Source organism: Durio zibethinus, chromosome 5, assembly GCF_047325235.1.
Source record: "Durio zibethinus cultivar Kanyao isolate XHJ-2024 chromosome 5, ASM4732523v1, whole genome shotgun sequence".
Classification (NCBI taxonomy): Eukaryota; Viridiplantae; Streptophyta; class Magnoliopsida; order Malvales; family Malvaceae; genus Durio; species Durio zibethinus.
Window position 1 is genome coordinate 10,841,131 of NC_143166.1, and position 13,047 is coordinate 10,854,177.

The following is a 13,047-nucleotide window of genomic DNA, read 5'->3' on the forward strand; positions in this document are numbered from 1 at the left end:
AAATTATAAGACTTTTAGGCAAAACCTTCAATTTTTTACTGATTTTCAAGACCTTTAGGCAAAACTTCATATTTTTTAATAATTTTCAAGACCTCTGGGTAAAATCTTTAGATCTTTGAATGAATTCCAAGACTTTCAAGTAAAACCTTAAATTTTTGAATAATTTTCAAGACTTATGGGCAAATTTGTTAGATTTTTTAATGATTTTCAAGACTTTTGGGCAAAATCTTAGATTTTTGAATAATTTCCAAGATCTCCAAGTAAAACCTTAGATTTTTGAACAATTTCCAAGACCTTTGGGTAAAAACTCATATTTTTGAACAATTTCCAATACCTTTGGGTAGAATTTTAAATTTTCACAAACCTTTGTATATGATTTATAAGTATTTTAAGTTGAATCTATTTAAGTGTCGAGATTTTTAAAACCTTTGGTCATAGCCTCTAAGTTCTCCAGGCAAGATTCGTAAGTCTTTTGAGTTGAATCTATTCAAGTGCCGATATCTCTATGTCCTCCGAACAAGATTCGTAAGTTTTTCAAGCTGAATTTATTTGAGTGTCAATATCTCTAAGTTCTCCAAACAAGATCCCTAAGCTTTTTTAGCTAAATCTATTCGAGTTTTGATATCTCTAAGTCTTCCCAGTAAGATTCGTAAGTTTTTCAAGTTGAAATTTATAAGTCCTCTAGGTAGAATGTTTTAGATTTCAAAGTTAAGATTTTAAGATTTTTAAAACCTCTTATGGATCTAAAAAATAAAAAAAAAAATCCAACAACAAAAAAAACAATAAAAAAAATGAAAAACCTTAAATTGTTAACTCTAGACAAAATTGTTATATATATCTTTACCGTTTTTTTGTTTTTTTGTATTATTAAAAGAGGAGCAACTATAGACACCTAATTTTGTTCAGGTTAATTTGAGTTTGTTCAATTTTGTTTTTTACTTAATTTGCATGTCATGATTTGGATCATTTGAGAATTTTAATTGAATTTATCTTATAAGATCATTTGGTGGTTTATTTATTTTAGGTTTAATTTAATTTTGTTGGGTGCAATTTAAAATTTAGGCTTAAAAACCTAAATCTAATTATGAAGGGCCAAAATACTTTTTAAAGTCCAAATTGATAGAAAGAGGCCCAAAACACTTTTTTAAAACCCAAATATGTTATTAATGGCCCCAAACGCAGTCCAATTTAAAGCCTAATTTTTTAAACCCAATTACTTTAAAAATTACAAAAAAAAAGGAAACAAATTGATTTGAATGTTGACAACCATGGCACTAGAAAAGATATTCTAGCTTTGCCAGCCACCATTACCTTGCTTCATTACTACTGTTGGCCACTACCATGCAACTCTAAGGACTTGTTAAACCTTAGACTATTGCACCTAAATTCCTAGATAAAAAACCCATAGAGGTAATTTAGTTAAAGAAAGGAAAAGATAGCAAAAATTTTCCACTTGAAAAGCCCTATTCAGTTAATCTTCAAACAGCCTCAAAGACCTAATAAAAATCCTAGCCCCTTTATAACATAATCCCTCTCTATAGCCAAAATATCCAATTCAAAAAAATCATATGCTCGACCACTCTCTAAAAGTTGTTGCCCTATTGCCGATCACCTTCATTTTTTTTCAATCCCACCATCTTTAAAAATCATCATCAACAAAACAATTCAAAAAAGAAGTAAGTAAAAACCACCCTCATGTGGTCAATCCTCAAACACCCATTCGACATAGCAGTTACTCTACACACATCACCAATTAACCATCACCAAAGCCTATTTACCCTACCAGCTGACCCCCTATTATCTAAACCTTTTATCCATTTTCCATTATTGAAGTTCCATCCCTAAACTAAGACCATTTTTCACTAAACTCACCTACTACCAAGCAACAAAGAGCACACCCATTCAACAACCAACCCTTCCCCTCAAACACCCATAGAAAAAAAAAGCCTAAACTACCCAAACCAAAAATAAAAGAAAGACTATTTTGTTTTCTGATGACAAAAAATTTTACCTAAAAAAAACCCTTTGTTTCTCTATTCCATCACCCAAAACAAGATGCAAAAACATCTAAAAAGTAAACAATAATAGTCTTCTGAGGGGGAAGAAACCTCAATCAAGCAAACAAGGTAGCAAATAATAAAAAAAAAAAAAAAGTAATGGTTTGGGGAGTTTTGAAAGGGTCGTGGGTATTGAAATTTGAAAAAAAAAAGCATAGTGAGAAACAAAAGCCATTGACGCAACAAAAGTGGGTGGTTTAGAACTTTGGAACTGAAGCTTTTAGCATAGATCTAGGGTGTTCTAGAAAAATTTTAAGAAAACCAACTAAAAAATAAGAAATAAGAGGAAGAGAAGAATTTTTTGATGAAATTTGAAAGAAACCCACCACCAGCAAATGGCAGTTAACGACAGTGAGCGATAGCAATAGTGTTAGAATCTGGGTACAATGGTGGCTATTATTTGAAACTTTGAAGATAATGAAGGGTAGTACGAGAATGAATCTATTAGAGAGAATGTTTAAGGAAAAATAGAAGCATAAAGGTTTTTATGTTATATATAGCACATTCAAAACGGCATAATTTTGATTGGAAAATAGAAAAAAGAAAAGAAAGAAAGTAGCTTTGACCCATGACCAAAGGTTTGACCCAAACAAGATCTACCCAACTCACGTCCCATTATCCGACCCATTTTAGCAATCCAATTTTCCTAGGCCCATTTTTTGTGATAATTGGGCATTAATCAACACCAATAATTTGTTTGAGGTATAATTCTTATGTCTATTTGCCCTTCCTATTTAAATGTCTTTATATTATTCATGCTAATAATATTTTTATGAAACAAGTTTATAAAAATAAATATTTGTAAAAAATTATTATTAGTATTTATTTTTATTTTTACTTTTGTGTGAATATTTCTAGTGTTAAATATAAAAAAAATGAAAAATTTTCTAATGATAGGACTCTAGAAAGTCTGAGTAGCGATTTTTAAGAATTCCTTAGATGAGAAATGACTTTTAAAAATTTTCAAAACATTGAAATATTTAAAAATTATTTTCAATACAAAAAGTTTCATTTTTTCTTTAATCTAAATAATTTAAAAAAATGAAATGAAATATAAAATATCTATAAAAAATACATTTTTAAGAAATAAATTTATTTTTGGATAATTGTATCATGTTATAACTTTTAGGGTGAAAAAATAATAATTTAAAAAATAAATTTTCGAGGATGAGATGCTAAAGAAGTTCAAGCAGTGATTCTTTCAAAATCTCTAAGTAAAAAGATTTACTAACACGTCACCAAAGAATTGAGGCATTTGGAATAATTTTCAACAAATATTTGGGTTAGATTATGAATATCACTTTACTATTTATATTTTAAATATTGAATTTGAAGATAAATATGAACCATTGAGGAGGTGACTTTTTAAAAGTCCGAATAGTGATTCTTAATAAATTTCTAAGTGAGAACATTACTCTTAATATTGTCAAAGTATCAGGATACTTTTAGAAAATTTTCAATAAATAACGTTCTCATTTATTTTTCAAATAAAAGAATAAAAAAAAGATTTTTTGTTGCAATAAGGAAAAAATAAAATCAATTTTAAATATTGAAATTAAAACCTTTTTTGTCAAAATTAAAGGATAACACATAATTAATTAGTACATTTTCAAATAAGCGTTGTAGGGATACTAATCCTTCCTCATACGTAACCATACTCCTGAATTCGACTTTAATTTTTGTAAACTAAAATTGTCTTTTTAATAGATTTTAATTAAATTTAAAGTTTTATGAAAAAAATAAACTTTTTAAATGACTAATTACACCTAACAAAAAATATTAGTGATGACTCTTCTTGTTTCAAGATTTTTAAAATTTTCATTTAATGGCCTCAAAAACCGTTACGACAATATACACTAGAACTTAGGGGTTTTTTTGTTGATTTAAAACATGAAGTGGAAAAAGAAATCTTAAATCCCATATTTTCACTTTTTTCATTTTATTTAAGGTGTTTTTATTGAAAGAAATGAAACATATTTTTTCTTTAATTTTGATTTCTTTCAATTTTTAAAAAATATTTTTATTTTTAACCAAAAATATTTTTTTTTTATAAATTTTTTATTGTTATAAAAATAAAAAAAGAAAACAATTGTATTTTTTTAAAATCAGACATACATAGATTTTTTAAGCTTTTATGCAAAATTAAAAGGCAGCATTTTATGGAAAAGGTAAAAAATGGAAATAGAAAAGAGAAGCGAGGCCTTTAGCCAATTCAACTCAAATGCTTTAACCCATGTCAAATTTCGTTGAAGATTCAGAAAATTTAGAGATGTTAATGTGTAAGGCATTCATTATTTTTGAAATATCCATACTCTTATTTAACTATATTTCATATTAGTCAAACTTTATAAATACCCTATATTTTGTTAAACTTTTTACCCAAATCTTACGGTACTAATTACCTTATAAATATCATATTACTTTTTAAATTTTTACCCAAATCCTATACTAATAATTTTAATGATATCCATTTTTTAGCCGAACCTTTAATGATATCCATTTTTTTTTATCCAAATCTATTTAACTACCCAATTAAATCAACTATGTAAAAAACTCTCTACTAAAACAAATAACAAACCAAAAAGTTTACTATTTAAAAAAAAAATCTTTACTTAAACAAATAACAAAAAACAAAAATAAACTATTGCAACAAAGTTTAAATCTCATGGAGGAATTTATGGCCAATTAGAGCCTAAGGCCAAGTGGGCCATTTATGGCCTATTTAAGCTTATGGCCCATTGGGCTGAAAGCAATTAGCTTCCAAGAGTTATATTTTTGGTAGAGGGAGCAAAGGCATGGCCCCTATTCTTCAAACTTTTACTTTTAAATTCATTAAGTATCCAAGTTTAAGCATATAAAAAATTATTTATATTAATATTTTAATAATTTAAAGATAATTTTTATTCTATGTCATACATAATTTCTAATGATATAAATTTCATATGATAATTTATAAAATTTTTAATAAATATTAAAATTTAAAGTAATCAACTTTAATGGTTTAAATAAATTATAATCAAACTTACTCATAAATATTAAATGAGTTAATTAATATAAATGAATTAAACACACACTTATTCATAATTAGTTCATTTATTAAGCAAATTCTAAAAGTTTTATTCAACATGAATTTTTTTTGTCTTACATATTGTTCAAAATAATTGTTAAAAGGTAAAAGCAATCCTTTAAGTATATTATATCACATATAATATAATTTTTGTAGCAAATAATTTCAAATTTTAAGATCGGTTCAGTTAGCAAAACCTTTAGTAAAGAAAGTAACTTGCCAAGATTTAATTCTCTCCACACACATAATATTTTACACTTTAAATTAAACTAGGTTGGTAACATGCATAGGTACCTTGTGCTACTTGGATTAAATGCTAATCAAGTTAGAGCACTCAAGGGGTGCCTCCATAAACCCTATCTGAACCCATTATAAGTAGTTGTTTTTTTTTTGTCCATATCAATTAATTATTCGATTATAAAATAATTGAAACTGATACAATGGGATTGGATAATGCAATATGCCTGTTTATGAAATACCCATTGCCATCCCTAATAAAATCAAGTCTAGGAATAAATTTCAAGTCTAATTAACAAAGTGGTTTTATAATTTCTAAAGTATATTCTTTCATCATATTTATAACTTATATTGTATAATTAGTATAAAAACACAAATTTGAGAAAACTTTAGCTAACCAAAATCGATATCTATATTGAGAAATTATTAAATACATTAATAGTAAAGTTTTTTAATTCCATAAGCCGAACTAAAATGGTGATACATGTCTTTTATTATATATTTTTAAAAAATAAAAAAATAATTTAAAAAAGAAATAAGACATGTGTCATTATTTTAAGTCTGTTTCTAGAGTTAAAACTCCTCTATTATTGTATTAAATAATTTCTCATCTATATTTATTATATTTCTAAATTATCATTTTATTTTTTGTTATAAATATTAATTTGATCTATCCAATTTGTAACTCTACTTCAATTGAATAACTTTTATTAAATAAATTTATTTGAGAAATAACTTAAAATGAATTAAAAATCAAGTCATGAAATATCATGATATCTCATTATATATTATGATAAAATGTAAAAATAATATAACTTAGAAAAAAGAAAGAAAGAAAGAATAGGTTAACAGGTAAATTTTAAAAAAGTATATATAATTTTATTTAATTTATTAATTTAACAAATAAAAAATAAATTTTATAATTTTATAATATCAATTATTTTACAAAATTAACTTAATTAATTACATTTAATAATATATTTTATACTTTTCTTATTATTACATTTAGAATTATTAAAACTTTTTTCAAAAGATAAGATATTTCGAACTCATTTTATGTCTAATTATATGGATTTTATGATTATTCTCATATTTTTTATTTAGTAATTTTTTTTAGAATCTTTTAATTTAAAAATATCAATTCCTTTACATTGTTAAGCTAATTACTTACTTTAATTTTTTGTTACGCTTGTTCCTACTTTTCGTTTCATTTAAAATTATCATAACTTTTTCTTAAAATTTTACGACTTCAAATGATATCAATTCTATGATTATTCTTACTTTTTTATTTTTTTACATTAACATTTATTTTTTGATTTAGAATTACTTTTTATTTATAATAATAATTTTTTATATTATTAATTTAATTATTTATGTTATAATAATATGTTTTTACACTTGTTTTTATCTTTTATTACGTTTAGAATTATCATAATTTTTTTAAGGTGTTACAACACTACCAATACACTTTATGCTAAATGATATAAATTTTACAATTATTCTCACATTTTTACGTAACCACTTATTTTTAAAATGAATTATTTTTTATTTATAATAATAATTCTTTTATGTTGTCAACTTAATTATTCATGTTAAAATAATTTTTTTACGATTGTTCTTATATTTTATTATTTTTAGAATTATCATAACTCTTCTTTAAGGTATTATGATAGTTTTAACTTATTTTATGTCAAATGATACTAATTTTATGACTATTCTCACTTTTTAATATTAACACTATTTTTTTTAGAATTATTATTATTTTATGTTATCAACTTAATTATTGACTTACAATAATACTTTTTTATGGTTGTTCTTACTTTTTATTATGTTTAGAATTATCACAACTCTTTTTTAGGCCGTTATGACACTTCTAACTATTTACGTGAAATGATACTAATTTTATGATTATTCTTATTTTTTACATAAATACTTATTTTTTTTGTTTAGAATTATTTTGTATTTATAATAATAATTCTTTATGTTATCAAGTTATTTATTTATGTTACAATAATATTTTTTTATACTTATTATTACATTTTATTCATTTAAAATTATCATAACTCTTTGTTTGGATGTTATGACACTTTTAACTCATTTTATGCCAAATGATATCAATTTTATGACTATTTTCACATTTTTTACATTACCACACTTTTAACACATTTTACGTTAAATTATATTAATTTTATGATTATTCTCACCTTTTTATGTTAACACTTATTTTTTTATATAAAATTATTTTCATTTATAATAATATTTTTATATTATCAATTTAATTATTTATATTACAATAAAATCTGTTATTATATTTAGAATTATCACAATTTTTTCTTAAGTATTAGACACTTCAAGTATATTTTACACAAAATTATACTAATTTTATGATTATTCACATTTATTTTTTACTTTACAATTATTTTTTATTTATAAAACTAATTTTTTTTACGTTACAAATTTATTACTATAGACAACTAATTTTGTTCGAAGTACTTTTCCTTATAATCAAGGGTTAGTTTTTGCAATTGGGCTTGATTTTTGTTTTTTGAGCCTAATACACAATCCACTTTCAAATGCTCCGTATAAGGCCCAAAATGGTCCAATAAAGACTTCCCATTGTTGACCATTAAACACATTCAATAAATTAAATATAATAATAATTATTATTATTATTAATAAATTAATAAAAATAAGGAAAAGCTTGGCAAAATATATATATACAAAAAAAACCTTTAAAAATTTTTTGGAAAGCGCAAACAAAAGGGCCAATGCCCTAAAAACAATCTTTATTGAAGGCCCATTTGATGGCCAATAAGAGAGGCTTATTTGGTTGAAGCATACATACGTATAAGAGGAATGAGGCTTGAAGGCATGTCCAAAAAAACCAAAACAGAATAGGGCTATTGCAAAAAAAAAAAGTGTGGAGTATGAGGACTGTAGCAAACTGCACGGCTTTATGGCAGCAATGTGGGGGCATTGGATGGCATGAGAAACTTGCATGGAAAGAGGGTTAGTTACAACATGAAGAAAACTAGAAGAAGAATTGGCAGTAGGAGGAATGAGGGGAACTGAAAAAATCTAAAAATAAAAGAGAGCTTTCATGGGTTGAAGGCATGAAAAAGGCAAAAGAAGAGAAGAGCAAAAAAGCAAAAAAAATCAATAGTAATAGAAACGAAAAACTTGGGCAAAAAACTAAAAAGCAAAAAAATAATAATGGCACAACATGCAATGAACCAAAAAAGAAAAAAAAGGCAGAAAACAGGAATAAGGGGCTACTATGAAGAGAAATAGAAAAAGAAAAACCTACAAGTAAAACAAAAAAAAAAGAGGCATAAATGAGATATGGGAAGAAAGTAAAGAAAATACAGGTAACAAAAGAGTAGTGGTAGAAAAAAAAAACTAGAAAGAAGAAAAAGCAACCAAAAAAATGAGGGCTAAAAAAAATAAAAAGTGGGTAGCAGCAGTGAAGAAAAACAATAATGATAAACGTGAAACCAAAAACTGAGAAAGCTAGGTGCGTAGAGAAATAAACAGAAAGGGAGAGCTTTTGGCAAAAAAAGAGCAACCAATCAGATAAGAATAGCAATGAAAATAAAAAAAGAATAAAAAAAGAAGAAACACCAATTGGAGGTAGTATATGAACATGTTATGATGCAAAAAACTAGCAAAAACAAAAACAAATGGTAAGGAAGAAAATTCTATGGTGGAAAGGTAAAAGACAAAATGAAAGTAAAATATAAAAGGGAAGTAAGAAAGTTTTCTTGCAAAGAAGAATTCAAGTAGGGACAAGAAGGAGCTAAAGACCTAGTTGACGTGGTTATTGGTATGGGTTTTTGTTTGATTCATTTACTAGTCTTTCATTCCTCTTTTACATGGCATATTTCATCATTTTTAATGTTGTTTGACTGCTTATTAGAGTCAAAAGCATTTTCAGTTTTGTCACATTTTTTTTTGTATATGTGTGGTGTAAGGTTAGGGGTTGCAAGATTTCATCTATATATTTACATGGTTTGGTGGAAATGGAAAAGCTTAATATCATTCTGTTTACATTTGTTGTTTTAGGTTAGGCACATGCATTTTGTAGGGCCAATTGTTTTTTTTTTTTTTTGTATGTTTTTTCAAAATTTGGCCTGAATAGAAAATACAATAAATATTAAACATAAGAAAATTTAGTATGATATAGTTGTATTAATAGGTTTGATTAATAAGCTTAATAATTTAAAATATATAATAATAATAATAATAATAATGATACTAATAATAATAATAATAAAATACATGGAATAATATGAGATAATAATAAATAATGATAATAGAAATAATGTAGATAATAATAAATATATAGAGAATGTTCAAATATAATTATCTGTTTTTAAAATGTTAAAAAATAATAATTGCTTTAAATCTTTGCCTAGATGTTGGAGGTAATAAATAAAAAAATAGTATTTTAAATTAATAATACCGCCTACATGTTGGGAAATTATTAAATAATAAAAATATAATTATAAAATATTAAAAATAATGATAATAAATTTTAATGGAAAAGAAAATACATAAAACATGAAAATTAGTATTTGGAAATTATGAAAAACATTCTAAAAAATGTAAAAACTAAATTTTTGAAAATCATAAAATGCGTGCTTGCTTTGAAAATTTGCCTAAAAGTTGAAGATTTTTAAAGAAGTTTTGTAAATTATGAAAAATGAACTAGTTTCGAAAAATGTAAAAACTAATTTTTGGAAATTATAAAAAGCGAGTTTGCTCCAAAAAGAAAGAAAAAGAAAGCAAAGCAAAGTTTTTAAAGGAAAGGAAATGATACATGCATCCCTTGTTTGGATAATTAAAATTAATAAAGGAAAGAAAAGGAAAAAAATTCTAACAACCATTATTTGGATAAATAGTGAAAAAGAAAAGAAATAATTCATTATAATATTTCTTTCCAATTATAATCTTTTTTATAAAGTAATATATAATATATAAATATATCTCTTATACTACCTAACTTGTATAAACAAGTCTTTTTTAATAAAATTGAACATGTTTAATACGGTAAGATGTACTAGCTAATTATTGATTTACTCTTAATTTTATATTTAATTCAGCCTTTTAATTTATTCTAATAATAATTTGGTTTGTTTTGTTGTTAAGACTTGAAAATTCATAAAATATTTATAAATTATGATGTTATGCAAAATACTCATAAAGAAAATTATTTTTATAAAAGGTTTCAATTATATAATCAAATCTAATGTCATAATAAAAATATGGATATAATAATCTTTTCATAAAAAATTAAATTTTTTTAACTTTCCTTTCTTTAGCTTTTCCCCAAAATTGAGATATTAAAAAAGTGAGGATTATAAGAAAAATCAAAGGTTATTGGGTTTTCGCATATTTCCTTTCCTTTTTTTTTAAATTTTATCCAAACAAAGCAAATATTTTTCTATTTTCATTACTTTCATTTATTTTCTTTTATTTTCTTTCCCTTCCCCTCAATTCAAACATAGCGTTAGAGATTTTTAGAAAGGTTTGTAAGAGATTGAAACCTTAAACTGAAATCCTAAAATTAAAACTCAAAATCAAAACTTTAAAATTGAAACCTTAAATTGAAACCCTAACATTGAAACCCTAAATAAAACCCTAAGGTTTAAGCCTTAAAATTGAAACCCTAAGGGGAAACCTAAAACCTTAAATAGACTTAAGTTGAAACTAAACTTTGCAACCCCAAACTCATTTAAAATTTTTAAGGATTTGCATGAAAACTTTTGTGAAATAATTTATTCTCGAATGTCACCTAGATGATGGGGTATTTAAAAATTTTTATTTAATTAAGAATTTTCATACATTTTCTTAATCTAAAATAAATTTGTTTTGTTAAAATAATAAATATAAAAATATAAAATAATAAAAGATAACAAAATGAGATTTTAAATATAAAAAATTGCACATAAACTCTACCTAAATGTTGGAGAGTCTAAGTGGTCTCTTTATATTTAAAAACCCGATTCTTAAACTCGTATTTTATCATCATTTGCATACATCTCATTTCATAGTAATGTATGCATTTATAGTGCATATATATGTTTATTGTAAATATTCATTATATCATTCTTCATTTTACTACATAAAAAGTTCTTTAAAAAATATAATTTTAAATAAATGAAATTAAAATAACATTCCATGAAATATAATTGTTGGTACTCTACCTAGATGTTAAAGAGTTATCAATAATTATCATTTATAAGGAATGCTATTTTATTATTTTTGAAAAGAATATTATGATAAATCTTAGATGAAAAAACTATCTTTAGATTCTGTCTTTACGTTGAAGAATTTGAAAGTATTTCTTTAATTTAAAGATTTTTATAATATTCCTAAATAAAAATTTTTTAATTAATTTTATTTCTTAAAAATGAAGGGAATTGTAATTAAATTTCATATAAAAAAATCATTTTTGTCCAAAGTTATAAATAGCACATAATTAATTGATACTGATTTTATAAGCATTATGGAGGTGTTAATCTTTCCTCACGTGTAATCAACTTTCGAATCCAATCTTATTTTTGTAGACCAAAACAGTCTTTTTTAATAAAATTTAAACTCATTTTATTGTTTTATTAAAAAATAAATTTTTAGGTGGTCAATTATACCTTAAAAAAAGATTAGTGGCAACTCTCTGTGTTGTTCATGATTTTAAATCTTTACATTTAACAATTGAGCTTCAAGACCGATATGTTATGATAATTACGTTTTAATAATATATTTTTACGTTTGTTGTTACTTTTTTTTACGTTTAAAATTATTATAATTTTTTTACTGAAGTGTAACAATACTTTTAACCATTTTATGTTACATTATACTAATTTCACAATTATTCTCAGCGTTTTATGTTAACTTTTATTTTTTGTTTAAAATTATTTTTATTTGTAATAAAAAACTTTTTTACATTACCAACTTAATTATTTATGTTGTAATAATATCTTTTTATGCTTGTTGTTATCTTTTATTACGTTTAGAATTATTATAACTTTTTCTTAAAGGTGTTATAACACTTCAAATTATTTTAAATTAAATAATATTAATTTTACACTTGCTCTCACTTTTTTTATATTAACACTTATTTTTTTGTTTAGAATTTTTTTTTGTAATAATAATTCTTTTACATTGCTAATAATATTATTTATGTTACAATAATATTTTTTTATTCTTGTTCGTTCTTTTTATTATATTTAAAATTATCATAACTCTTTATTAGTGTATTACGACAATTTTAATCCAATTTACACCAAATGATACCAATTTTATAACTATTCTTATCCTTTTACTTTACAACATTCTAATGCACTTTATGTCAAACGATTCCAATTTTATAACTATTCTCATATTTTTACATTAACATTTTTCTGTTTATAATTATTTTTTTATTGGTAATAATAATTTTTTTTATTGTCAACTTAATTATTTATATTATAATAAAATCTTTTATTCTTATTCTTATCTTTTATTATGTTTAAAATTAATACAATTTTTTCTTAAGACATTATGACACTTTTAATATATTTTACGTCAAATGTTATCAATTTTATGATTATTCTCACTTTTTTACGTTAAAACTTATTTTTTTTTTATTTATAATAGTTATCGATTTATTACATTTCAATAAACTCATTTTACATTTGATGTTAC